This window comes from Camelus ferus, chromosome 3 (genome assembly GCF_009834535.1).
Source record: "Camelus ferus isolate YT-003-E chromosome 3, BCGSAC_Cfer_1.0, whole genome shotgun sequence".
NCBI classification, from domain to species: domain Eukaryota; kingdom Metazoa; phylum Chordata; class Mammalia; order Artiodactyla; family Camelidae; genus Camelus; species Camelus ferus.
Window position 1 is genome coordinate 108,894,847 of NC_045698.1, and position 26,380 is coordinate 108,921,226.

The 26,380-nt window shown below is 44.5% G+C and overlaps 1 protein-coding gene across 1 annotated transcript in view; it reads left to right on the plus strand.

Annotated features, from left to right (window-relative positions):
• Positions 1-4,178: 4,178 nt before the first annotated feature.
• Positions 4,179-26,380, plus strand: part of GALNT10 (polypeptide N-acetylgalactosaminyltransferase 10) — a 260,526-nt gene continuing 238,324 nt past the window's right edge. The window contains exon 1 of the mRNA XM_032477168.1: positions 4,179-4,336. The gene's annotated coding sequence lies outside the window, so the exon portion shown is untranslated. The remainder of the gene's footprint in view (positions 4,337-26,380) is intronic.

A 26,380-nucleotide genomic window follows, 5' to 3' on the forward strand; every position in this document is an offset into this window, starting at 1 on the left:
TTGGAGGGAGAGTATAAAAAAGAGTGATAAAAGAGCCAGCTGGGGCTGGAAATGTTCTATATCGTGATCTAGTTACATGTGGTTTTATATACGTAAAAATCCGCTGTGTGGTACACTTAGGATTTGTTCGCTGTACTATAAATTATACTGCAGTTTAATCTCAGCCTCTCTGCTGCCTAACTGCATGGCCTTGGGCAAGTTAGTGAGCTTATCGTGACTGCATTTCTCACCTGTGGAATGAGAGTATGAACAGCTCCTGCCTCAGAGTTGTTGTGAGTTAGTACATATAACGTGCTTACCACTGCACCTGACACCTAGTAAGTGCTTCCTAAACGCTGGTCGACGTTACTCAGGTGTGAATGCAATGGTGAGGAAGCCAGCACACACCCACTCATGAGAGCTGACTATGTGCATCACTTCCCAAGTCCACAATCACATGTTATGCTGGTAGCTCAGAATCAGCCATGGTGGGAGTATTTCCATCACTATAATTGTCCAGGACAACGAATCAGTGCCCTTTGTGTTGCCTTCTTTGCAGAGCCCGCATACAACCTGGCTGACACCAGACACTTTCTAGAGAGTGTTTTGCTTTAGGAAAGTGGGAGAGAAGATGGGGGATCTGCAGTGAGGAATGCAGGACCTGCTACATCCTCTCCACTTCTCACTGGACCAGGAGGCTGGAAGGTGCTCAAGGCGCCAGCCCCCAGAGACTTGTATACGAGCCTTGTGACAGCCTCTGAGTCCCCTGCCAACGTCTCTTTTCTCTCACCCTTGGGCTTTAACAACTTAACACAGACTTTCAGACCCCTTAATATGCCCCTTGTGAGAGGCCTGGCAACCTTCTCACCCACCCTCTAGCACCAGAGACCTCCTCCAACCATCCCCCCCCCCCCCCCCCCCCCCCCCGTCAGGCCCCCCACAGAGACACACTCCCTGTTCCTTCTCTGCCTGGAGCCAGCTGCTTGAATCAGCTCTTTCTCATCATTAATGTCTTCACTCAAATGTCACCTCTTCAGGGAAGCCCTCCTTGATTACTCTCATCACTGTTCATCACACTGCTCATCATGGACAAATTCTCACTTGTGTGACTGCCTATTTAGCCCCAACCAGGATGTTAATTCCAGGATCCACCCTATTTTCATCATCCCCATTCTATATATCAAGAAACTAAGGATTGTAGAATTCAAGTAACTTACCCATGGTCACAAAGAGGTGACAGAGTTGGGGTTTGAACCCACACAATCCAATGTGCTTAGCCACTTTGTCCAGATGGCTTGCCAGGAAAGCTGGGCTGTGTAGGCCACTGGTGAATCCAGAGAGAAGACAGGTCAGCAGGAGCCTAGGTTGGGTGTGGGGAGGTAAGCAGGTAACCACTGCCAAGCTAAGGAGTTTGACAGAGTCTGGCTGGAAGTTCAAAGTCTGATGTCCCAAGACCAGTGAGTAACAAGGTGTGGAGGGCAATAAAAGGCCCAAAGGAGTCAGCGAAGCAGTGCGTGCAGAACGTGCCTTTATTCACTTATTTATAGAGGATGAGATATTAATCAAGGACCCATCCTTTGAACTGCCAGCATCTTCTCCTACAGCAGCAGACTGGCAGGTGTGATGAGCTGGCGCTGGGGAAGGAAGCCAAATTCTCTGCTTTTTTCTAAGTCTCCCAGCCACCTGCTATAGGGCTCTCCTCAAGCCAGGAAATCAACCCTGTGGCCAGAGAACCATCGACTCCACACAGGAAAGCGGAGATCAGGAGGTGGAGTGTGAGGAAGCCAGCTGGGGCAGTGGGAAGTACAGAACAGCAGGAATTCTCAAGCCCCCTAGGACCATGTAGAGCACTTAGCACAGAGCCTAACATGTACTGAGCACCCAAGAAATGTTTGGCAGTGGTGTTCCCAGCTCTGTATGACTTTAGGCAAGTCACAGTCTTTCTGTGTCCCAGTTTGCTCATATGCAGAAAACAGTAGAAAGAATTGCCTGCTGAGCCCGGCTCCCAGAGAGGTTGGGAGGTGCTCAGCGCAGTGGTAGCAACCTCATAAATACTAATTGAATGACTGTTGTGTGTGTTAACATAAAAACCTTTCAAAATGTAAGTTGTTACCTCAACAGCCATCTGAAAATACGGTACGATGTCTCAGCAGGTGCTGAGCTCCCCACACTGGGTTTACTCCGAGAAGCTGGGAGAGAAGATGCTTGTGTCAAATGCCAGCGTAGGCTCCACTCTTCAGGGCAGTGCTCTTCAGAGATCTGGCTTCAGAGCCCAACAGTGAGAGTTCAAATCCCAGCTCAGCTACTTGTTAACTCTGTGGCTTTAATTAAGTTCTTGCCTCTCCCAGATCCTTGGTTCCCTGTCTCAAAAAAACGCAGTAATAACAGTACCCGCCTTATATGATTGCTTGGAGAATTTGGTGATGTAACTGACTTATTGAACCACTGACAAGAAATGGCTTCTTTTCCTTCTATTTCTGCCTCTAGTTGTACCAGACAGATCCACACCTTACCCATCTGGTAATGATCACTTCAACAGATGCCAAACATTCTGGTCATATAAAGTCCACTCCAATTTAAATCTCATTTCTTCCCACCTCTGAGTTTGGGTTGGACTGATGGCTCAAGAAACGGGATCCAAAATGGGCAGAAGCTTGGCCTACTCATTCAAGACCCTTGCTCCCTGCACCTCGGAGCAAAGGCCCAATTCTAGGTCTGATTCTAAGTCTCTCCTTCTTCCTCTGACATCTAGTGTCCAAGGCAGGCAGCTGATATGTCACCCATCTGAACTCCTGGGGCTGGAGAGAGGTGTCCCCAGCCTCCCAGAGGGTCAGAGACTTTCCACGAGGTGCCAGTGGTCTCTGTGGATGTGGTGGTCTTTGTTTGGTGGTGTGTCAGCTTTCCTTAGGGTGGCATTTAACTTGGGGTAAGGGCAGCTCTGCAGACCACCCTGAGAGCAGCAGCCCATTCTTTCTCAGCCTGGCCAGGAGTCCACGATAGCTCTTCTCCTCTGTTACCAGCTTCAGCCCCTTTCAGAAGCCTCCAGGCTCCTTCACATGGAGCTGCAGGAACCCCTGATTACCCAGTCCTTTGGGTCCTCAGGCATCAACTACACACCAGCTCCCTGCTCACTGCAGGGGAGGGAAAAATTGTCCTTGACTCTTTTAGGGTCCCTGGCTGGATGTGAAAATTAAACTGATAGATTAACAGGAGAAAAGCATACAAATGTATTTAATGCAAGTTTTACATGACACGCAAGCCTTCCAAAGGAAATGCAGACCTGAAGAAATTATTAAACCTGAATCTTTTCCTGCTAGGTTTGATGCAGAATGGCCAGTCGTGGAGGAACATGGTAGGCCAAGGAGTCAGTGGATGTTGAGGTCAGTGGAGGAAACCGGAGGAAATTCAGCAAGGCCTGTGCGTTTGGACTCTTCTTCCTGTCCCTTTGTCTTCAGAGATGAGGATGCTCCTTTCCTCCAGGTCCAGACAGGCAGCGGCCAGGTCAAGCAGCAAACAGCTAAATTGTAGCGAGCACTTACCCTCTTGTCCATTATGAACTGTAGCAGCACTTCGACAACCGCCGCAGCTGGTAGAGGGAGGCGCCCTCTGACAGGGGAAGGGTCCTCAGGTGAGGGTTTTATGACCTGTCTCAGGGGAGGAAGGATGGGGGTCAGAGTGACCTTCCTGCTTCTGTTGTGTTCTCAAACTCCCTGGGCCTAAAATGTTCAGTATGCCAAGGTGCCATCTTTGGGGATAGGTGTCCTGAACCATCATCACCCCGCTGCTCCACCTGTCCTCCCTGTTCCTCAGCACCAGTCTCCATGTCCACATCCACTCCCAGACTCCGGGGATCAGGCCGAGTGTACCTATACTTGCCCCCGACATTCGGTTCCTACGGCGGCTCAGGCCGGGCCCGCAGGCTCTGCCACTCAGCAGTGTCACCTGAGAGCGGCTCGTCAGTCTGGCCTTCCTGCAGGACCCCCCACGCTGCAGGAGGGATTCCCCTGGAGTCCGCCCACCCCCCACCTTTTGGCCGCTCGGCGTGTGGTACGAGAGAGGGAACGGGAGGAAAACTCTCGCGGGAACACTGCTTCCCACGAGAACACAATTCTGCCTCTCTCTACGAACCGGAAGGTGAGTGTGGGGCTGGCTTCGGGTGCCGGGACCAAACTGCGGCCTTCCGGTTGGCCCAGGGGAGGGGCCTGGACACTGCTGCCGGCAGTCCTCACCAGACTAGGGAGAAATCAGCACTTCTGGGTCCTCTTTCCTCCTTTCTGGACCTTAGGCGCTGGTTCTAGGGGAAAGGACAAGTCTCCTCATCATCCTGTTTCGCAGAGAACTGTTTACCGTATAAATCGTAAGTGCGCCCCTCAATTTAGCTGTTAGCTGCTTGACCCGCCTCCGATTGCCTTCTCCTTGGCCCTTTGCCCGCCACGCTCCACCGCTGAGTTTCTCCCGGCTGCTTGAACCTGCCTCTGGGTCTTCTCACTTCCGTCCCCTCTCCCTCTTCCAGCAGCGAAGTCCTCCTCACCATTTAGGGCTCAGCTGCAAGGTGGCGTCCTCAGGGAAGTCCTGCATGCCTGCGTGAGGCACTCCCACTAGGTGTCCCCACGGCACCCGTCCTGTCCGAATGCATTTTTCTCACAGGCTTATTATTTAGTTTCTCCCACTAGAACGAAGAGCGTGTCTCTTGAGTTTTCCCATGCCTTCTAAAACAGAAGCTGGTGCAGAGGAAGTGTTCAATACCTGTTTGTTGAATTAAAAAAACAAAAAACAATAGGCCGTTCTTTTTTAGGGCAATTTGCTGGTGAAGCTCTCCTATCCTGGGGGATTGGGAGGCCTAAGGCCTGAAGAACTTGGAACCCTCTGCTCTTCCCTCTAAGGAGGTAAAGAAACTGCTGAGCAGTGGGTGCAGGCTTCCCCTTCCCCAGAGCAAATCTCGTTTTGCCTTTCCACAATGCTCCCTTGGGGTGCTCGCCATCAGCAGATTTGAAAAGGCCTAGGGGAACTATGTGAAAGAGAAATAATAAGAAAAATAGACTCAAACCCAATCCTATGAAGCTGAAAAATCACCAGGGCCCATTTCTCCCCTAAGGTCCGAGGCCTCCCTCCCGTCGGTCTGTGTTAATGGGGCAGTTACTAAGATTCCATGTAAGAACAGCCAAGATGGTTAAGGGCTTGGGACCAAGTCTGTGGCTCTTACCCAGCTAACAGGTGAGAAAGAACGCAAGGGCCAGCCCTTGGACAACTGTCAAACACCACTGGGCTGTGTAGCAAAGTAGATCCTCCTTTTAAATCCCTTCCTCTGCCACCCTCTGGTCTTGTGACCTTTGCTAAATCAGCTATTCTCAGAACCTGATTGGCAAACAGGGATTCATTTATTCTAAAAATATCTGCCAAGCACCCACTATGTGCCAGGGCCAGTGATTTCCTTCTTTCCTTTCTCAGTGGTTTTAATGAAAAGAAATACAGGCTGTAATGCTTCCAGGACCTAGACAGTTAATGGAAATGCAGCGGTGCGGGAAAAACTGCCTGCCTGGTCTAAAGGGACAGCAGATACTCACTTCCAGCTGGTTGTTGCCATGAACCTCCATTACTTTTAGAGAATCTGAAAATCTGTATTTTCATGTGAAATCTTATAATTTTTAGATGTTGGCAGGTAATTCAAAATTTTAAAAATTTCCATGCACGTCAAACACATGGGCTAGATATGGCTTGCCAGAGGTTAGCTGGTAACCCCTGGGAAAGTCTATGAGATAATTAGTATGATGGGTCCAACTCAGAGTCTCTTGCTTTAGCTCAGCTTTTATCAGTATAACTGTGATTTATAATACATATCCAGTTCCCTGAGAGCTCTTAGTCCGGAAGAGGAAAGAGAGTAGGTACATGTAAAGGTAGAAGCTATCACCAAAAACGTTAATGTGAACCACAAGATACCTGGAAAGAATGGAGAGGTCATTTTTCTAGAAAAGAAGGCAGGCTTCCTGGAAGAAGTGTCATGGGCTGGGCTCAGGAAGATTTGTAAGACCCAGTGGTCCTTCGCCAAATGATCATACAGAGCATTTTATCAACTCCCTAATCTGAAAGGTAATCAGAAATATCACCTGATACTGTGTTTTTGACTAGGAAGACTCAACATCATAAAGATGGCAGTTCTTCCCAAGTTAATTTATAAAACCTTGGTAGTCCCAATAAAAATATCTTGAGATTTTTCCTGTATCTAAACAAGTTGATTATAAAGTTCATTTGGAAGAACGACAAATAATAGTGAGGAAAATCCTGAAAAAGGAGAACAGAGAGTGGGGGGCTAGCCCTTTTAGACACTAAAACATGCTATGAAGCCTTTATAATTAAAACGAAACACAACAGGAAAGTCAGAAAAAGACCCATTCATATGCAAATTTAATATACGATAAAGACAACAGCTCAAATCAGAGGAAAAATGATGGACTTTTAAATTACATTCAGATCATTGGAGAGCCATATAGAAAAAGATAAAATTGGATCCATTCCTGCCATACATCAGGATAAATCCCAAATGGACCAGAAATGTAAATATAATAAAGGAAACCATACAGGCACTAGAAGAAAACATTGTTGAATTCCTCTATAGCCTAGAAATAGTGAAATTATTCCTAGGACTCAAAAATCCAAAAGCAGTAGGGAAAGTATACCTAAATTGATTACATTCAAAAAAATTTTTGCATGGCAAAAGTTGTTAGAAGCAAGGTGAAAAGATAAATGGCAAACTGGGAATAATATTTGCAACTTATGTCACAAAGAATTTGTATATCTAATATATGGAAGAACTTCTAAAATTGAACAACAGAAAACCCAACAAGCCTATGAAAAAAACAGACTATAGAATTATACCAATGGTCCACAGAAAAAGAAATACAAGTGGCTATTAACCTTTTGAAAGATGCTCACATTTGCTCATAATAAGAGAAATGTGAATTCAAACTATACTTAGGTATAATTTTTCACCTATTCAATTGGAAAATTTTTTTTCACAAATTCTCTGTTGGAGAATCTCTGGAGAAACAGGATCTCAAGCTTTGCTGGTGGAAACGAATATTGTACAATCCCTATGGAGGAGAATTTGACAATATCTGGAAAATTTAGACATTTACCTTTAAACCAGCAATCCCGTTTAAAAAAATAAAACTCAAAAATTCACTGGCAAAAGGTGAAGAGATATATACAAAAGGTTATTTACTGAGAACTGTTTATAGTAGTGAAAGAATGGAAACAACCCAAATATCCAACCAAAGAAGACTGATTAGATAAATTATAGTACTCTCAGACAATGACAGGGCAACCAACCAGCCCATTTTGGGACATATGGAACTTTCAGTGCTCACAGCAGGAAAGCCCTGGGAAAACTGGGACAAGTTAGTCCTACAGTCGAGGACTGTATACCTGTAATGAAGGAACGAGCAATATCTCATTATACTAGTAATGGAGTGATCATCAGAATACATAGTTACATGAAAAAAACCAAAGTGGAGGACAGTATATAGAGTATACTACTTCTACTTATGTAAATACAACACACACGCACACACACACACCTGCTTATGTTAACAAAAGAAAGAATAGAAAAACAAATCAAAATTATTTTTAATAGCTATATATAAGGAAAGGACGGAATAGGCTGGAAGGTACAGGAATACCAGCTAGACTTCTATTTATAAATCTTATTTTGTAGATTTGATTTAGAATCATGTAAATATTCTACATAAATATAAAACAAAATTAAATTTAAAAAAAACTCCAAAATATTAAACAAAAATATGACTTTTTGTTTCTGGCAACAACGGAGTCACTGAGACTGAACCAGCCCTTGCACGGAAGAGCATATAAAGTAACTGCCGATTTTAGATGTTGCGCAACAGGCAGTAGAGGACTGTGATCCATTGGAGAAATCCTGGCTCTCTGCTTGGAGGTCTTGCTCCAGAATGCAGCACAGGAATGTGGACTTCAAGCAGAGCACAGCAGTTATGCTGAGATGAGGGGGGAAATGTTAGAATTTAAGATTGCTGAGGCAGTTGAAATTGCAAGACTGGGTACCAGATTGGAGGGACTTGTGCATAGAAAGAGCTGTGAAATCTGCATAGAGTCCCCTTAAGTCCCCTTAAGTCCTTAACCAAATATAAGGAGTGAATACACATGACTAGATTCTGGAAAGCCTGGCAGAGAACAGCTACAAAGGAACTGTGAGCTGAAAGCAGATTCCAGAAGTCGCAGCCCTGGGGTACATACGATGTCTGATCATCAGATCAGAGAGACCTGCTGAACACTAAGCATTCAGCCAAGATACTGGGAAAGCCACACCTTAGAGTGTAGGGCTATTATAGCTCCAAGGTGAAGGCTACTTGAGACATACCTTTGTGAAACTTAAGAACAAGCCTTTAAATGATTGAGCTGACCCACTAGTAAATTAAGTGCCTGTCAGAAAAAAAGTTCAAAACTCTTGAAGGAAGACACCAAATCCCAGACTCAACAACATATCCATCATACAATACCCATCATGCAATAAAAAATTATGAAACCTCTGAAGAAACAAGAAGACCATAACCAGGAAAAATAATCGATGGTAATCAAGATAAACAAATTCAGAGGTGATACAGATATTTTAATTAGTAGACAAGTTCTTTAAAATGGCTATTATAAATACATTTTAAAGATTTCATGGAAAAAATAGATATAATGGGTGAATCTTTAGAGGAATATCAGTACAGAAATGGAAACTATTTAAAAATGGAAATTCTAGAACTGAAAAGTATAATATCTTAAAGGAAAAATTCAGTAGGGCAAAGCAGAAGATTGGGCACTGCAGGAGAAATATCAGTGGACTTGGGTATATGACAATAGAATCAATTCAAAGTGAAGCACAGGAAAAAGGCTAAAAAATAATGAACAGAACTTCACTGACTGCTGGGATGATACCAAGCAGTCTATTATATCTGTAATTAGAGTTCTAGAAGTAAAGGAGATAGAGACTGGTAAAGGAAAAAATGTTGGAAGCTATAATGGCTGATTTATTTTCCTCAAATTTGTTGAAAAATACCAGTTTACCCCAAAGAGCTCAATGAACCTCAAGCAGGATAAACATAGGGAACATATAAGCACATCGTGGTCAAATTGCTTAAACCAGAGATACAAAGAACATCTTAAAAGTAGCCAAGGCCAGAAGATACATTATATGGTGGATAAGATGGAAAGCCACCCACTTTTTATTAAAAGCAATGTGAGCCAGAAAAAAGATATCATGACATATTCAAAGTGCTGAGAGAAAGGAGGAAAAACCACCCTGACAATCTAGAATGCTATATCAAGGGAAATAACCTTCAAAAATAAAAGCAAAATAAAGACATTTTCAGAACAAAAGCTGAAAGGATTTGTCATCAGTAGATCTGCACTGCAAGATATACTGAAGTTCTTTAGATGAAACATGAATCCAACTGAAGAAATGAAGAGAGATGAAAATAGTAAAATATGTAGGAAGATATAAAAGGGTTTTCCTGCCTTGTTTCTTAATTTTTGAAAATATAATTGATGTTTTAAACCAAACGCAATAATGTATTGTAGGGTTTATAACATATGTGGAAGTAAAATGAATGATAAAAACAGAAAGGGTGGGTAGAGAGTAAATGGAAATATACTGTTGTAAATTTTTTATATTTCATGTGAGTTGATACAGTATTAACTCTAAGTAGACTATGATAAGTTAAGAATGCATACTGTTCCCATAAATCAGCCCTTAGATGTGAAACAGAGAAGTCTAGCTAAAAAGCCAACAGGGGAGATAAATTTGAATCCAAAAAATAATTCTAAAGAATGCAGGAAAGGAGGCAAAAAGGAAGAAGATATGAACAAATGGAAAGCAAGTAGCAAGATGGCAGACATAAAACTAACCATATCAATAATTATATGACTTTGCACAGAAAGCACTAACCATAAAATTTGATAAATTTATCTTCCTCAAAATCAAGAAGTTTTTCCATTAAAAGACATGATTAAGAGAATGAAAAGGCAAGCCGTAACTAAGAGAAGCTTCATAATGCATATGTCAATGACAAAAGATTTTCATCTAGAGAAACTCTTACAACTCTAACCAAGACAGTTCAATGTTTTAATGGCAAAACAACTGGACTCTTTTCCAAAGGGAGATATACAAGTGACAAATAACTGAAAAAGTGCTTTATATCATTAGTCATTAGGAAAATGTAAATTAAAACCATACTGATATACAACTACAAATCCTCCAAAAAGGTAAAATTGAAAATATCAACAGCTTTAAATGCTGGCAAAGATGTGTATTGTTGACAACACTGTAAAATTGGTCAACCCCTTGAGAAAATGGTCGGGCAATTTCTTATAAGGGTAAATATATACCTACCAGCCAATTCCATTCTTAGGAATTTACATAAGAATGCTCAGAAAAAGACTATGTACAGGAACGTCCTGGATGCAGTTTTATTTATAATCACCAAAAATGGGAAGCAGTTTATCTGTCTTATCAATATGAGCTTGGATAAACAAATGATGAACATTCGTCAGTGGAATACTATTCAGCAATACAACGGAACAAACTACTGATACACAAAGCATGAATGAATCTCAAAAACATGCTGAGTGAAAGGAATCAAACACAAAAAAAGTTCATACTATAAATTCATTTATATACAGCTCAAGAGGCAAACTGATCCATCAGGGCAGTGGCTACTTTGGGGTGGGGTGTCAGGTAGGGGAAAGGCTGACTGTCTAGGAAAAAGGCACTATGTTTTCTTTTATTCTAACACTCAGTGCTTCTGAAATAAGGTGTATAGGTTTTTCTCCGTGTGGATCAATTCTTCAATAGCAGTGGGCTGTCCTATAATTCAATTCATTTCTGACACTATCTACCTGGATTTAACATCAGATGATCCCACAAGTTAAGAGGTCAGTCCCACAAGGTTGCCTCTACTTCAGATGCCAGTTGCAAGTCCTGTGTTGTCACCTGTCAGATGACCCCCTCCTTGGGTTCGGTAATTTGCTAGAGTAGCTCACAGAACTCAGGGAAACACTCACTTATGTTTACCAGTTTATTATAAAGTATGTAATAAAAGACGAATAGTCAAATGAAGAGACACATAGGGTGAAATCTGGAGGCCCAGGAGCTTCTGTCCCTGTGGAGTTGGGGTGCATCACCATCTTGGCATATGCTATGTTCCCCAACCTGGAAGCTTTCTGAAATGCATCCTTTTGGAATGTTTATGGAGGCTTCATCATGTAGGTGTAATCAGTTATTAACTCAATTTTCAGCCCCTCTCCCTTCTCCAAGCTAATCATGGCTTGGACTTCTGGTGACCAGCCTCCATCCAGGACCCCACCAAGAGTCACCTCATTAGAACAAAGAGCAATCCTATAACCCAGAAAATTCCGAGGGATATAGGACCTCTGTGTCTGGAACTGGGGTCAAAGACCAAATATTAGAGCAAAAGACATTCCTAACATCCCTTTTTAGATAAGATTTAGGAGTTCTGAATCAGGAACTGGAGGCAGAGACAAATACATATGTTTATTTCACAAGGAGCTTTATGGGCTGTGGGCAATCTATATCCTGCCAGGGTGTGAGTTACATGGGTATATGCATTTGTCACAGGTCATCAAACTGTAAAACCATTTTGAAGTAAAGTAAAAACTTTAAGATCTGAGAATGTCACTGCAGAAATTATACTTCAATTGAAAAATAGAAATAAAAAAATTAGATGAACTTAATTATGTATGTACTTGTTGGCATATCCACACATAGAAATATTCCAAGCAACTTCAAAACACAACAATTTGACTGTACATCCTTAATAGTATATACTCTATGGGCAAAAATAATTGCAAGAAAATATCATAAACTCTCTTCAGTGAGCACAGTGGTGGTAGTATTGTTGGTGGTGTTATTTTCTGACTGTATTGTGGGATAAGGAGAGTGAGTAGTTAAGTGATATTCTAGAGCTATCATTGTCATTGTCATTCAGTATTATTCAGTAATACAATGGTAATATATTGTAGTTTTTATTTTATTTTATTTTTTATTGATGTATGGTTGATTTACAATATTGTGTTAGTCTCAGGTGTACAGTATAGTGATTCAGTATTTTTGCAGACAATATTCTATTATAGTTTATCATAAGATAATGGGTATAATTTCCTGTGCTATACAATATATCCTTGTTGTTTATTTTATATATAGTAGTTTGTATCTATTAATCCCATACCCCTAATTTGACCCCCCCCCCCCACTTCCTCTTCCCCTTTGGTAACCACAAGATTGTTTTCTGTATCTGTGAGTCTATTTCTGTTTTGTATATAGATTCATTTGTATTAATTTTTAGATTCCACATATAAGTGATATGACAAGTATTTTGTCCTTCTCTGTCTAACTTATTTCTACTAAGCATAATATTCTCTAGGTCCATCCACATTGCTGCAAATGACAGTTTTGCATTCTTTTTTATGGCTGAGTAATATCCCATTGTATGTACGTATACATGTATACGTACATACATATATATATTTATATGTAAACATATCACATCTTTTTAATCCAGTCATCTGTTGATGGGCAGTTGTAGTTTTTAAAAGAGTTCTTATATTTAGAAATACATAGTGAAATTTTTACAGATGAAATAAATCCTTATAAGAGGTTTGAGGGATTAGGGGACTGATCAATGAAAAACATATGACTATAAGAAGCATTAATGTGCAACAAGCTTTATTGCGTGATGCTTGGACCATTGCATGAGAGATGAAGTCCATCATAGCAGGAGACCAACCAGAGCTTAGGGCAGGGAAGGCGAAAAGGAACACCCAGGAGAGAGGGGGATTAGAGAAGGGGTGTAGGCTTCTAGATGATATCTCTTGCTCATCAGTATGGTGGGGAATCTCTGGGTCAGGGAATTTGGAGAGCAGCTTGGGGTCTCAAAACCACAAGGACTCATCTTATCAATGGTCATCTGGTGCAGGGTGAGGTTTCCAGGGTGTGCAAAGCAGGCAGTCCCTAAGTGCCTAAAAATCTGCCTGTTTGGGATATTTTGAAAACAATTGGATATGTAAAAATTTGAGTTTGGCTCCTGTGGACTTTTAAGCTAATGGGTCTCAGCCTGCAGTGAAGAAGTATACAAGCTAGGAACCAATACACAGAGGCCATCTTTGCTCATTTATAATAATATGTAACAGTATATGATTTCTGAGATTTCCTTCAGAGTAATCTGGGAGAGGGGAAGTGGGTGAGAGTAATGAAACAAGATTGGCTATGAGTTACTAATTGCTGAGGCTGGGCGATGAGTATGTAGGGGTTCATTAATATTTATTATACTTTTGTATAGGTTTGAAATTTTCTCTCTAGAAGAGTAAATACTCCCTGTATTTTTTTTTTTTTTTTTTTGTGACCCGGGAAAGAAGGCACAGATGTCTCTCTCTCAACACAATCTGGGTCTGAAAAAGCCTTTCCAAGAGGCTTGGCTTTCTTTTGGGGCTTGAAAGAGTTGCTTTTCTGGAAACCTCTTCTAAGTTTCGGTGATCTGGAAGAGCATTTTGAGCCCCTAGTCCCTTGGCAGGGATTCAGCAGGGCACCCGGAGAGAATGAAAAGGATAGCAACAGGCAGAGGACCAAGTAGGACGTGGGATTTAGGGAGCCAGGAGAGTGAAGGAAGGAGGGAGACACAGCAGTTGAAAGGCCACCCCACCGCCCCACCACCAATGCGAACTTTTCTTTCATTGCTCTGCTCAAGGGCAAGCCCAGGCAAGGGCACCGTAGGACACCATTCCTTCCAAGCAATCTGGGAGTGGAAAAGTGGGTAAGAGTAATGAAACAAGATTGGTCATGAGTTGCTACTTACTGAGACTGAGTGGTGGATACATAACAATTCATGTATCCACCTTTGTACTTTTGTATGGATTCAGTGCCAGCCATCCACTTGCTTTGTGACCTTAGGCAGATATCATGCCCTCTCTGGGCCACCACTTCCTCATCAGTGCTCTAATTTCATTTATAGAAGCGGCAGAAATGGCTACTCAGGGGTGCAAGGCAAAGGGCTTGCCCAGGATCACACATTTTATCAGGAATATGTTTTATTGAGAGATCACTGAGCAGTAAGCTTTGGGAAAGAGGAGAGAGCTGATGGGAGAGAAAAGAAACAGGGAGGGAAGCAGAGCAGGGGGTCGCAAAAACTGAGAGGTTGCTGAGTGTGTTCCCAGCTGGATAAGGAGGGAGAGATGGAGGTACAGGCATAATTTAGAGAAACACTTCAGTGCAACATTGTAATAGAAATCACCCCATCCCTGCCTAGCTCCCTGAGCCTGACTCTTGAATCATCAGTGAGTAATGATGTGGAGCCCCGCAGGCAGACCCTCAGATTTGGATCTGAGTGATCAGTCCTTTGATTTGTTTTTGTTAAGACTAACAGTATCCCTGCAGATCTTTCCCTTCAAAGACCTGAGGGTGTGGGAGATGAGGGCCAGCAGCTACTGCACAGAGAGAAGGAAAACAACCAAAAAGGCCTTTTTTTTTTTTTTTTTTTTTTGCCACAGGTGCCAAGGTAGACTTTGGCTTCCTGGTCAAGGTTTCAGGCTGTGGATTCAAATCCTAGCTTCTCCACTTCCTTACTGTATAACCTTCAGCAAGTTTCTTAAGCTCTCAGCGCCTCCTCATCTGGAAAATGAGGTTGCTTACAGTAACTCCCAACTCAGAATGAGGCTTAAAAGAGCTAACCCATGTAAGGCACTTTCTCGATGTTAACTATCATAAAGAGGTAAACAAGCCATGGGCTGTACTGACAAGGAACTCATTATCTAGTGAGAATGGTCAAGCTGGGGAGAGAAATGGTAATATTGGAGGCATGAAGTGCTAATGTCTCGAGGGTGGAAAAGATAAAGTGCCACGTGAGTACAGGAGAGAAAAGATTCTTGTGGCCAAAGATAGGACACTCTCCTGGGGCTGGTGACATTTCAGCTGGACTGAGGATGGATAAAATTTGGGCATCAGAGGCCAGATGGCAAAAGCAAGAGAGAGAGACCAGGAGTGTGGGGAGGCTTCCTGGCGGAGGGAGGTGTGTGTGAAGAGGTCAAGAACTCCATTTGGCTGAGGAGTAGGGTCTGTGATGAGACATCGGGGAGATAAAGATGAGAAGGCTCTGGAGCTGCCTTCTGGACTGGGCTCTTTGAGGGGCAAGGAGCAGAGAATAACCACGAAGACAAATCAATGAGATAATTTCACGTAGTGGTAATGTTGTAAAGAAAATAAAAGGCAGAGTATTGAGACAATGACTGGCACCACAAGGGGATCAGCATTGGTTAGGGGGATGGTAGGGGAATTAGGAAGGAGCTCTGAGCTGAGACCTGAGTGGTGGAAAAGCTAGTTATCGAAGATCTAGGGAAACTGTGAGTGCAGAGGTTCTGGGGTGGGAGTGAACAGTCTGGTCCTGGCAGCAGAGGAAACCAGAAGAAGCCAGTGGCCCCATCATGAAAATCCCAGTCTTCTTAGGCTATGGCAAAGGGGTTGGGATTTATTCCAAGAGCAAAGGGAAGAGATTCAAGGGTTCGAAGCAGAAGAGTGACATGATCTGTTGGGCATGGTTACAAGGCAGCTCCGGCTGTTGTAGGGGGATGCATTGCATTTCTGGAAGCAGAAAGACTAGTGAGGAGACCGCCCCAGTGTCCAGGCGTGGGCGAGTGTGTTTTGGGTCCAGAGAAGCTCTGGGGACCTTGACAGGAGGAGTTTGTGCATCTTCCCAACAGAGGACCTGATAGATGATTTCTGGTGCATCCCTGATACTGATGTCTTGTGCAGCCCCAGGCACAGTGCGGATCTGAATGCATGGTCAGGGAAAGACACACCTGGACATGTTTGAGAGAAAAAGGCATATTGCACAACTGTGCAGGTGTTCTATGAGCCCAACTATATAAAATTAAACACTAATTTCTTTATCAGTCTACCACATATAAAGAGATACATGGGAAGATACTTAACCAAATTGCTACCAGTAATTTTTCTGAGAAGCAAAGTTTTTTGTTTACCTTTGGTTTTTTATTTTATTCTTTGAACTTTTCTGAGTTAAATTTATTTTTTAGTGAGTATGTATCATTTATACAAAAGCCTAGTAAGTTTTGTTTTAAAAAAAAAAGGAGGGGAAGGAAGGAAGAGGAAGGGGAGGAAGGAGGGAGGAAGGGAAGAAGAAAGGATGGAAGGAAAGAAATAAAGAAAATGAAAGACCAAGAGGCAGGGTATAGCTTAGTGGTAGAGTGTGTGCTTAGCATGCATGAGGTCCTGGGTTCAATTCCCAGTACCAATAAACAAACAAACTTAATCCTCCTCCCCCAAAAGGAAGAAAGACCAACCCCTGTGGAGCCCTAACCCTGACACACACACACATACATACACTCACACCCCACAGGGATGTGAAGGGCAGCTGTACCAACTCCAGATGTGCAAGATGTGCATCTTTCAAGGACATCACCAGAGTCTTGAAGAGTTCCTTTGAGAGAGGATGATTAATCCTGCTACAGCAGGACTCAGGTGGAGCTGAGAGGCAGCTTCCCCTTTTGGACTGTGGGCTCCTGCTTGCAGTTGCCATAAGGTGATCACATATCTCAGTTACCTTCCTGGGCCATGTAGGCTTGTGCCTTTCCTACCTCTGATATTTAATAGCTCCTTTACTCTTTATACAAACCTATGATGGAGGAACTATGTCTGTTTTATGGAAGAGGAAACAGGCTCAGAGAGGTTAAGTGACTTGCCCAAGATCATACAGCTTTTAGTGGCACCACCAGAATTTAAACCTGACTTCAGAACCTATACCCTTGGCAGTAGGGCAGAGTCACAGAACCAGGAACCAGTGAATCATTGCCCAAGCTGCTGGCCATGGTCTCTTTAAGGTTCATTTTCCAGAAAGAACTAGTCCTCCAGCCTCGGACAACACTGAGCCCTAGGTGGTGGCCAGCAGGCCCCTTTTGAGTACAAAAGAATTTGGGCACAGCAGCAGGGGGTCAGAGGGTCAGAAGAGTTCTACCTGTAAAAGTGGGGAAAGTGAAGGAGCCAAAGGGTTTTTAATCTGAGCTGAGACCACCATGTCCCCATCCCCATTTCCAAACTTGAACCAGAGCAGCTTGCCTTTTTCCCTTTTCTATGTCAGAGTTCTATTTAAAACCTCCTTTAGGCAAAAGGGGATTTTGCTGCTCAAAAATAATTTGAGAAAATTTGACATTTTGAGTTTGTGTCAAAAAGCCATAGATATTTTGTGTGTGGCTGAGAAGCTATCACCGGCAACCGTCAAATGAGCCCCATGGGCCATTGCCAGCCTCTTATCTTCAGCTTTCAGGAGGGGCCTCCTGCTAGATTCACCTCCCACCACGGCTCCTGAGATGGAGCCTGCCCTCCCAGGACTCCAAGCAGGGCCCAGAATTTGTTTGCGTGGATTTGCATAAAAAGCTTTACTGAATGAGATTCACTGAGATTGACTGAAAGCAGGTAAGATTCGGAGTCCCCCAAGGCGATGATTTTTCTCTTTGAATTTCATTTTCTCTTGAGGAGCAAACACTTCACTTCTCTGGCTTTTTCCTTCCGCTAGACCTGCACTCCCTTCCTGTCCCCTTCTTCCTACGTGCCACAGACTCGTAGCCACAGATGCGCATGTGTATGCATGTACACACACTCATAAATGCACATGCACCCAACATGCTTTAAGTCACTGAACAAGTGACTGTGTTTTTTCTGTCATTGATGAGCCTGGAGTTTGACTCTGACCTAATGTCTGGCTGGGGTACAGAGGAGAAGCTCCCAGCCCGTTTGCCTGAGAAGCACCTGTCATTGGTTTCCGCGTGACAGCATGGCCTGCAAGGAGACATAGTGAGACCTGCCCTGTGTCACTGAGTCAGCCCTCAAAGACTGAGGCTGAGGAGTCTGTACTGGAACCTCAGGAGAGTCTGAAAGCCAGCCAGCTTGGGAACCCCTGAGGAAAACTCTCTCTCTGTTCCTAGGTTGCATCTAGATTTCTGGCAAAGATCTTCAGACACAGTGTCACCCAGACATTGTCACCCACCTTATGTATGGGGAGTGACTCCAATCCTAAGAAGTCAGGCATAGGCATCACCACGGGATGAGGTGGAAGCTCTAAATGGACCCTCCCAGTAACCTATAAGCCTAACATGGAGATCCCTGCCACTCAGTCAGACAAGCCCTGCCAAGACAACAGACACCTCTGTCCCTGGGAACTGAGGATGGGATGGATGGGCTTCCCACCTCCCCAGACTGCACACCATTTCCCAACTAGACCAGGCACCTTGAGGGGCTACGTGGGTCTCCCTGCTAGTTAAGGCTCCAAGGCCACTTCTGTCTTCTGGACTGGGTCCCTGACCTCTCCTGTACTTCTGTATCAGCCCACCCACAACAAGTCCAGTTTGCTCACCTCTTCCTACCTCCTCCACCTGCTCTGTCTCCCAGGTGTCTGCCCACTCCGCCTCCCTTAGTCCCTACACAGCTCTTGACCATGACAACTCCCTTCCAAACCCTTTCCTCAATAATACTAACCACAACAACCAGCATTTATCAAGCACCCATTATGCCCCAGGTATTGTTATTCACTTCATTTAATTCTCTCTCTCACACACACAAAACATGGAGCAGGTCTTACTATTGCTACCATTCGATAGATGAGGAAATGGAGGATCACCAGGGTGGACAATTTCATATTCAAGTCTGTCTTGTGTATTTCACACCCTTTATCCCTACCTGGAATTATATTACACATTTATTGATTTGGCCATTATCAGTTTAGAATGTGAGCTTCATAGGGGCAGGGACTGTCTTACTCCCCACTGCCTATATCAGTTACTGCCACCTAATTGATATTCACTAACTATTTTTTAAGTGAATAAATGAATTGATGGCAAAATCCATGCTCTGTCTTTACAACTGTTTATTAATTTTCAAGGCAGCAATGCACAGGGTTAAAAAAAATCAAGAAATGCAAAAAGTGAAATTTAAATCTCTCTTCTGGGACACCGTGTTCCCCTGTCCTAAGCTCCCATGCCTCTTGGGTATCCTTCCAGAGATATTTGAGTGTTCTGTGCACGTGTCTGCGTGTACCAGTATGTGTGTAATATACACGTGTATGGTATCACACTACAGAAACCACTCTGCAAGTTGAGTTTTTTTCACTTAATATGTCTTGGAAATGTTCGAATCAGTATATATCTATAAATACAAAAATTCCTATGCTATTAACTATCAGGCTAAGCTTCATACCCATCATATGGGTTCTAGAGAAATCCCTGGAAATGTTTTAAGGCTAGGGGAGTAAGTCTGATCTGGCGTCGTGAATGACCTAGAATTTTGGAGCAGGGAAGGACCTCTGAAGTGGTCTGATTTAAGCCCCTCATGTTATAAATGGGGAAACTGAGGCCCAAGGGATGGTGGTAGTGGGGCCAGACATTCCCAGCGTCACACAGGGAGTGAATTACAGATCTGGGGCAACAACCAGTCCTCTGGAATCCTTGGCCAGGCTCCTGCTACCCCAGTCTCCTCTCTGCTTGGCAAGTTCAGAAGAAATCATAGCCAGTTCCCGGCAGAGAGAGTGCCTGCTTGGGCTTTGTCAATGCAATGCCCTCCCAGGCAGGCTGGGGTGAGAGTGATTATGTAGGTTGCTTGGTAATCAGAAAAGAGCTCGAGCCCTTAAAATGCTGTCTGTTTCATTTGGTCCCGGAAGACTGGATTAGCATCGATTGTCTGCAATGAGCTAGTAGCTAAAAGCCCACACCAAGAGGGGACATCACTCTGCAAGGATGAGCCAAGGCACCTCACACTCACTGCAGCCCCACTCCGGCATCTGGGATTTCCTGTGCCCATGGGCAGCTTCCAGGAGACTGTGCCTTTCCTCTAGTTGGCAAAAGTATGGGTGGGGAGGTGGGAACAAATCAAGAAGCACAGGTTGGGGAGCAAAAATTCAGGGAAAGGAGTGTCTGTTGGGATGAATGCTCTTGTCTGCACATCTCGCATCCCCATCCTTCACCTTACCCTCCACACACACACACACACGCATGTACACACACACACTAAGCTCCATGATGGCAGGGACCTAGCACACCTTCTTTGCTGTGATTCCCTGTGCCTTGTGCAGTACCTGACATGTTACGTGCTCAATAAATGTGTGTTAAGGCAATCGACGTGCACACACGTGTATCATTCTTGCACATACAAACACACATCATGCATTCCCTCCCTTCGAATTCTTGTTTAAACCATTTCTACTTGCTCACCTGTCCTTTTCCTGCCTGTGGCTGCAGGTCCACCCTCTCTAGGAAACCTTTCCCACTCCTCTAGCTACAAGGATCTCTTTCCCCCAAGTTCTTGTAGGTTCAATGAGTAAAGCATCCTCCAGACCCCACACCCGACATGGCCTGGTGGCTGTGCATGATTTACAGGAATGATGAGACAGAGGGTTGAAAAGCCAGACCATCACAGAAAATCCACGTTGAAAATATAATTGATTCTATACAAGCCATAGTTAATTCTGTGTTGCTTTTTATATCGAAGTAGGGTAGGATAGTGGAGGGAGCCTTGCTTATGTCATCATGCAGACTTGGGTTCAAATCCTGCCTCTGCCACTGGCTAGCTTCCTGACCTTGGACAAGTTGCTTAGCCTCTCAGTGTCCAGTCCTATAAAATAGGGGTAATAAGACCCTCCTCACAGGGTTGTGAGTATGAAAGGAGTGAATAATAAAATGTAACCCTGCAAGAAGAGTGATTTTTGTCTTTGTTCATGGCTGTATCTCAGCACTTAGAACAGTGCCTGGCACACAGCAGGCACTCAATAAATAGTCACTGAATAAGTGAACATGTAATAATAATAAAGGTAGCTATGATTTATTAACCACTCATGGCATTTTAGGCTGGACGCTAAGCATTTAATTTTGTCTCATTTAATCTACACTGTAGTCCTGGAGGAACCCCACTTTTTTCAGATAAAAAACTGATGCTAAGCCCCAGCTTCATCACAAATTTTCAATGAGGGTTTATTCCCTTCACTTCTCCAATGCACTGTCATTTCTCTCTTTCCTTATATTGGCTTTGTTCCTTCACTCAACTCTCAGCTCTTCAGCAACTGCAGCCTCACTCAGTCTTGTCCCTTGAGGGTCCTGGCCTTGAACCCTCTGATCAGGCTGCAGGGTGCAGACTAAACTTACATCCAGACATGGATGCCCATTTCCCCTGCTCCATCTTTCCTGCTGGCTACAAAGCAGCTGCCTGTGTTCCTGCACTCATTTGCACTCTTCTCCTCTGTCCATCACTCTAGCTATTCACTGACCTCTAACATTTGGGCATTTTCTGCCTAGACTGAACTTTTGCCTGGAACACTCTTTCTGTCTTCTTCACTGAGATGCCTCAGGTAGCATTCTCCAGGTGCCCTTCTCTGACCCCTCCTGTACCGTGACAGGGGCCCTTCTTCTGTTCTGTGGGTCTATACATCCCCTGCCCCTTCATTCTGTATTGTTACTGGCTATTTAACTGCCTGCCTCCCTCTCCTCGCCCTTACTGACTCTAAGTTCCTATTTGAGACCAAGAACCTCTTCCATCTGACCTGCTGCTGTATCCTCCACACCTTGAGTGGTGCCTGGCACAGAGTAGGGCTTACTGACACTTTGTGAGTGAATGAACTGACTATTCACTGACTGTCACACTCTGTGGGCTCTGTTAGCTGACTTCACACTCTGCCAGGACTCACAGTTCTGCTTTTTTCTCTGCAGTCTAGTCTGCAACCCTGCCAGTAATCCCCTCCTCCTGATGAGCCAAACTCCTGGATTTGGCCCTCCCTCATAGGCCAGGCCAGTTTCCACCAACCCTGGGAAAATTCTTCTTATTACTGTAGAGTTTTTTCAGGCTCTTGGGAAAAAAACAGAAATGTCTTCCTGGAAGGGATTTAAAGATCATATAGTCCAGCCCTTTGATTGTCCATAACAGAAGTTGACTGGAGTGGGTGGCAGAGGGGGTTGCCCAAGGTCATGCAGTCTGTCTAGGGCAGGGATAGGAAGAAAACTGAGGTTTCCCATCTCAACATGCAAAATCTTTTCTCTGCATTTAGCCTACAGCACATACAAAGCCCAGGCATGAGCCTTGTTTAGATGGAATTTTACCATCATAAAAATCAAGACTACACTTTGATTCTGGCATTTTGTATGTCATTAACATTATGTCTCCTGCTCTGTGGCATGTTGGGACACAGGATAAAAAACATGGGTGGAACTTAGGCATTCTTGCTCTGACCTCAGCCCTGCCACTAATGGACAAACCATTTTCCCACTGTTCTTAGAGAATGGTGAATTTGTAGCATTAGAGGAAGAATAGTGGAAAATACAGCTAGAAAGAAAGGATGCAGTCCAATCAAGGAGGGCTGGGAGCGTCCAGGTAAGCAAAACTTTGTTGGGAAAGTTGGAGTGGGGTGCCCTCTGAGGCTCTTTGCACAGGAGATGACCTGTTGGCCACAGCTTACCCTCTGGGGAACCCTTGACTAATAAATCTGGGTAGAGAAGCCATCATTTCACATGAGGTTGTAACATTACCCACCTGCTGGGAGGCTAATGTCCTGGTATCTCTGCCTCTCAGGTAACAGCCACCTCCACTAATGATTCTCATTTCACAAGCTCAGTTTCCTGAGGGAGAGATTTGAGCAAAGCAGAATGATTCCCCAGGTAAGTCATTAGTGTAGTGGCCGGAATCTCCACTGAGAGCTCTGATGCACAAATCTGCCCTGAGAGGCCAGTCCTTGTCAAAACTTGTCATGAGGCTCTAGGGATCTCACCCAGTTTGTGCTGTGGATCCCAGGCTTCCAGGAGGGGCAGCAGGTAGAGCCAGAGAAAGGTCCCAGCAGGACCATTTCTTTACCCAGCCCTAACTGCAGGAAAAAATCATGGTTCCTGCAGGAGAGCTCAATCTAAGCTAGAATGTTGCATCACCATTGACACTTCTGCTACCAAGCTGGGCTTTTAAGGGGCTGACATAGGAGAAAGAATCATGGCAGGCAAAGACAGTCCTGCCACTAATGGGAGAGAAAATTTAAAATCTCTGGGCTTCTGTTTCCCGAACTGTTGAAGGAGGCATTTGGCCCACTTCAGGTGCAAAATAACAAATGACAAAGGGTTCCAGCTTCCCTTTCCAACTCTGATCAGAGATTACTGATTGCCAGATGTATTGTGTTAAGAATGCTTGTGAGGTTCTATCCAGCAGAAGGGGACAACTTCTATCAGCACCTCCAGAAAAGGGAGTAGCCTCATATACTAGTTTCCTATTGTTGCTGTAACGAATGACCTGCAGTCTGACTTGAAACAACATAAGTCTATTCTCTTACAGTTGTGGAGGTTAGAAGTCTGAAATCAGTTTCACTGGGCTAATGTCAAGGAACTGGCAGGGCAGGAGGCTCTGAGGAGAGAATCTCTTTCCTTGCCTTTTTCGGATTCTAGTGGTCACCTCTGTTTCTTGGCTTGTGGCTCCTTCCTCCACCTTCAAAGCACATCATGCCAATCTCTGCCTCCAGCATCCATCACCTTCTGTTCTGCAGTCACATCTCCCTCTGCCTCTTAGAAGGACCCTTGTGTCCATACTGAAGGCCCACTACTCAGATAATCCAGGATAATCTGTTCTTCTCAAGATCCTTAGCTAATCAGTTCTGCAAAGTTCCTTCTGCCATGTAAGGTAAGACAGTCATAGGCTCTGGGGATCAGGACAAGGATGTCTTTGGGGAGCCCACTCTTTAGCCTGCCACACGTGTCACATGACAGTCATCTGCAATCCCTACAATCAGCCTAGAATTACAGCTGGAATGGAATAAGGAAATTATTCTAAGTGAGCGGGTGAAGCCTGGCGAATGGGAGCTGTAACAGAGAAAAAGCTTGTACGTGTCATTTTCTGTTTCAAGAACCATGCCAGCCTCATTGAAATTCCACATCCCACTGCCTTCTCCTGACACTGTATCATTTACGATGCTCCTGAGGCTAGTACAGTGACTCATTATTATTAGTTAATGAAGCATCTAAGGCCTAAACCCACAGTCAGCAGCTGGGATAAAGAGTGAGGACAGAGCTGGACTGATGGGAGGTCTGGAGCTGGATATAAACCAGAGGAGACAGAGGCCATGCTGTCCTCATGTATTCATTTCACAAACGTTTACTGAGCACTTACAGTGTTCCTGCAACTGTGGGTACAGCAGGAATAAGGGCCACATGGGCAGTCTTGACCCCCAAGAATTCACTGGCAAGTGGGACAGACAGGCACGTGAATACACCATGACACCCACAAAAAACACTCAGAAGGAGGTGAGTGTTGGGAAGCCCTGAGGACTGTCTCTGCTTCGGAGAATCAGGGGAGCCCTCCCAGAGGACAGGACAGTTGACCTGGGTCTAGAAAAATGACTAGACACTCTGAGGTTGGAAAAGGGAAGGGAATAGGACTTTGGCAAAAGGAATAGGTGCTAAGGGAGATATTGAAAAGACATGGTTTTTTCACAGCACCCTAAATGAAATGCAGAGATATTCTGGCAGGAGGAGAAGCGAATCCAGAAAGTTTGCCTTTAGACTTCAGTGGGGTGACATTCGGCTGGTAACTGGAACTAAGCAGACACTGTAGGGGGAGTCTGGCTCTTGGAATAAAGAGCCAAACCTAACCACTTACTGAATAAATTTAGAGGGCTCCAAGGAAAGGCCAAATACTGAAGTGGTGAAGACAGACTCAGATTAAAATCTCAGCTCTACCACTTACTAGCTCTGCGACTCTGGTGAGTTTCTTAACCCCTCTGAGCCTCAGTTTCCTCATCTATAAAGTGGGAAGAATCATCACCACCTGTGGGATAGTTGTATAGTGAGAGCCTTGTCTATCTTGTTTTCTGTTGTATATCCAGCATCTGGCACATGTTTGTAAACTGAATGAATAATGTCTGAAAAAAATGCTTGGCAGGGTGTCTGACAAATAACAAATGTTTAGTGCTTGAGCTGATTACTAATTTTAGGGGGAAAAAATTCAGTGCTGCTCTGGGCCAGCCCCCGTGTCTTGCTGGGTTCTCTCTAATATTCCTGATAAGTGCTCACCTCCTATGGGGTCGTGGCAGCCTGGAACCACGGGCAAAAGCCCATAACCTGGGTTGGGGGAACAGGTGGGCTTTAGTTCCAGTATTGACTGTCACTCATGGACTGTGAATCTGGGGACACCCATGTCCTGGTCTATGCCCTGTGGCTTCCTCCAGGTCACATCCCAGGTCAGCTCTGCCTTGTCGCAGGCAAGGTCACTGAGGGCTGAGGAAGGACACCAGGTTGTTTGCTTCGTGATGAACTCCATGCCCTTTCCCTTTCTTCCCAATCAGCAGCTCAGCAGAACCTCCAGAACTTACCCTCGGTCTCACACCATAGGAAGAACATGCTCTCTGGAGCTGTGCCACCTCTCACAAGCTTTGTGACCGGGACAGGTTGACTCTCTGACCTCCATGCATTTATCTGGACATAATAGCTACCTGGATTTGAATGCTAGTTCCAGAATTCTTTAGCTGTGTGCAATAAGTTTAGAAATAAATTTAGAAACTAAACATCTCTGTCCCTCAATTTCCTCCTGGGTACTATGTGGATTATGGCGCCTCTTCCAGGATTACTGTGAGAATCAGTTCCCAAAAGTGGAGTAACCAGACTCCACCTCAAGACTGAGTGCTACCTCTTGGCACTTGGATGAGTCCCACCTCTGGCTGTCCAGCTGCTGACCCCACCTGTGCTGAGTCTCCTGACTCTGAGCAGCAGCGTTTGGGATCTGGGGCCTGGGCTTTCCATCCATTCTGGTCACGGAACCCTGGCTCCTTCCCCAAGGCTGGGAGGATCACTCTGGAGGGAACCTCTGAAGGCTGATGCTGGAACTTCCTCATCAAGTGTGGGCAGGGATAGTAGCCCTGGCCCAGTGACACATAGCTCATGCCAGAGACCACTGGGCCCACAGGGATAAATATTTTGAAAGAAAGAACTTTGAAGGGAATCCTCTTACTCCCTGTCTTTGAGTTAAAAAGCGACCATTAAGTTTTGTGGTCCCTCAAATAAGAGAAGGCAGTGCTTTCCCTCCAAATGTCTCAGGAGACTCCTCCCTTCACAGCACCAACCAGTGCACATGTTGTGAGAAGAGGGCGTCCCCTGGGGCTGCATGGAGGAAGACATGTCACCTCTCAGGGGCCCGCCACCACATGGTGCACTTCCCCCATCTCTCTCTCTCTCTCTGACACACACACAGTCATAAACACTCTTACACGCATTCACTCACCCCTCCACTAGCTGTGGACCCTAAACCAGAATAATACTGTGGGGAAGTATTTGGGCTGCAAGTGACCGGCCCAGGGTAGGAGTC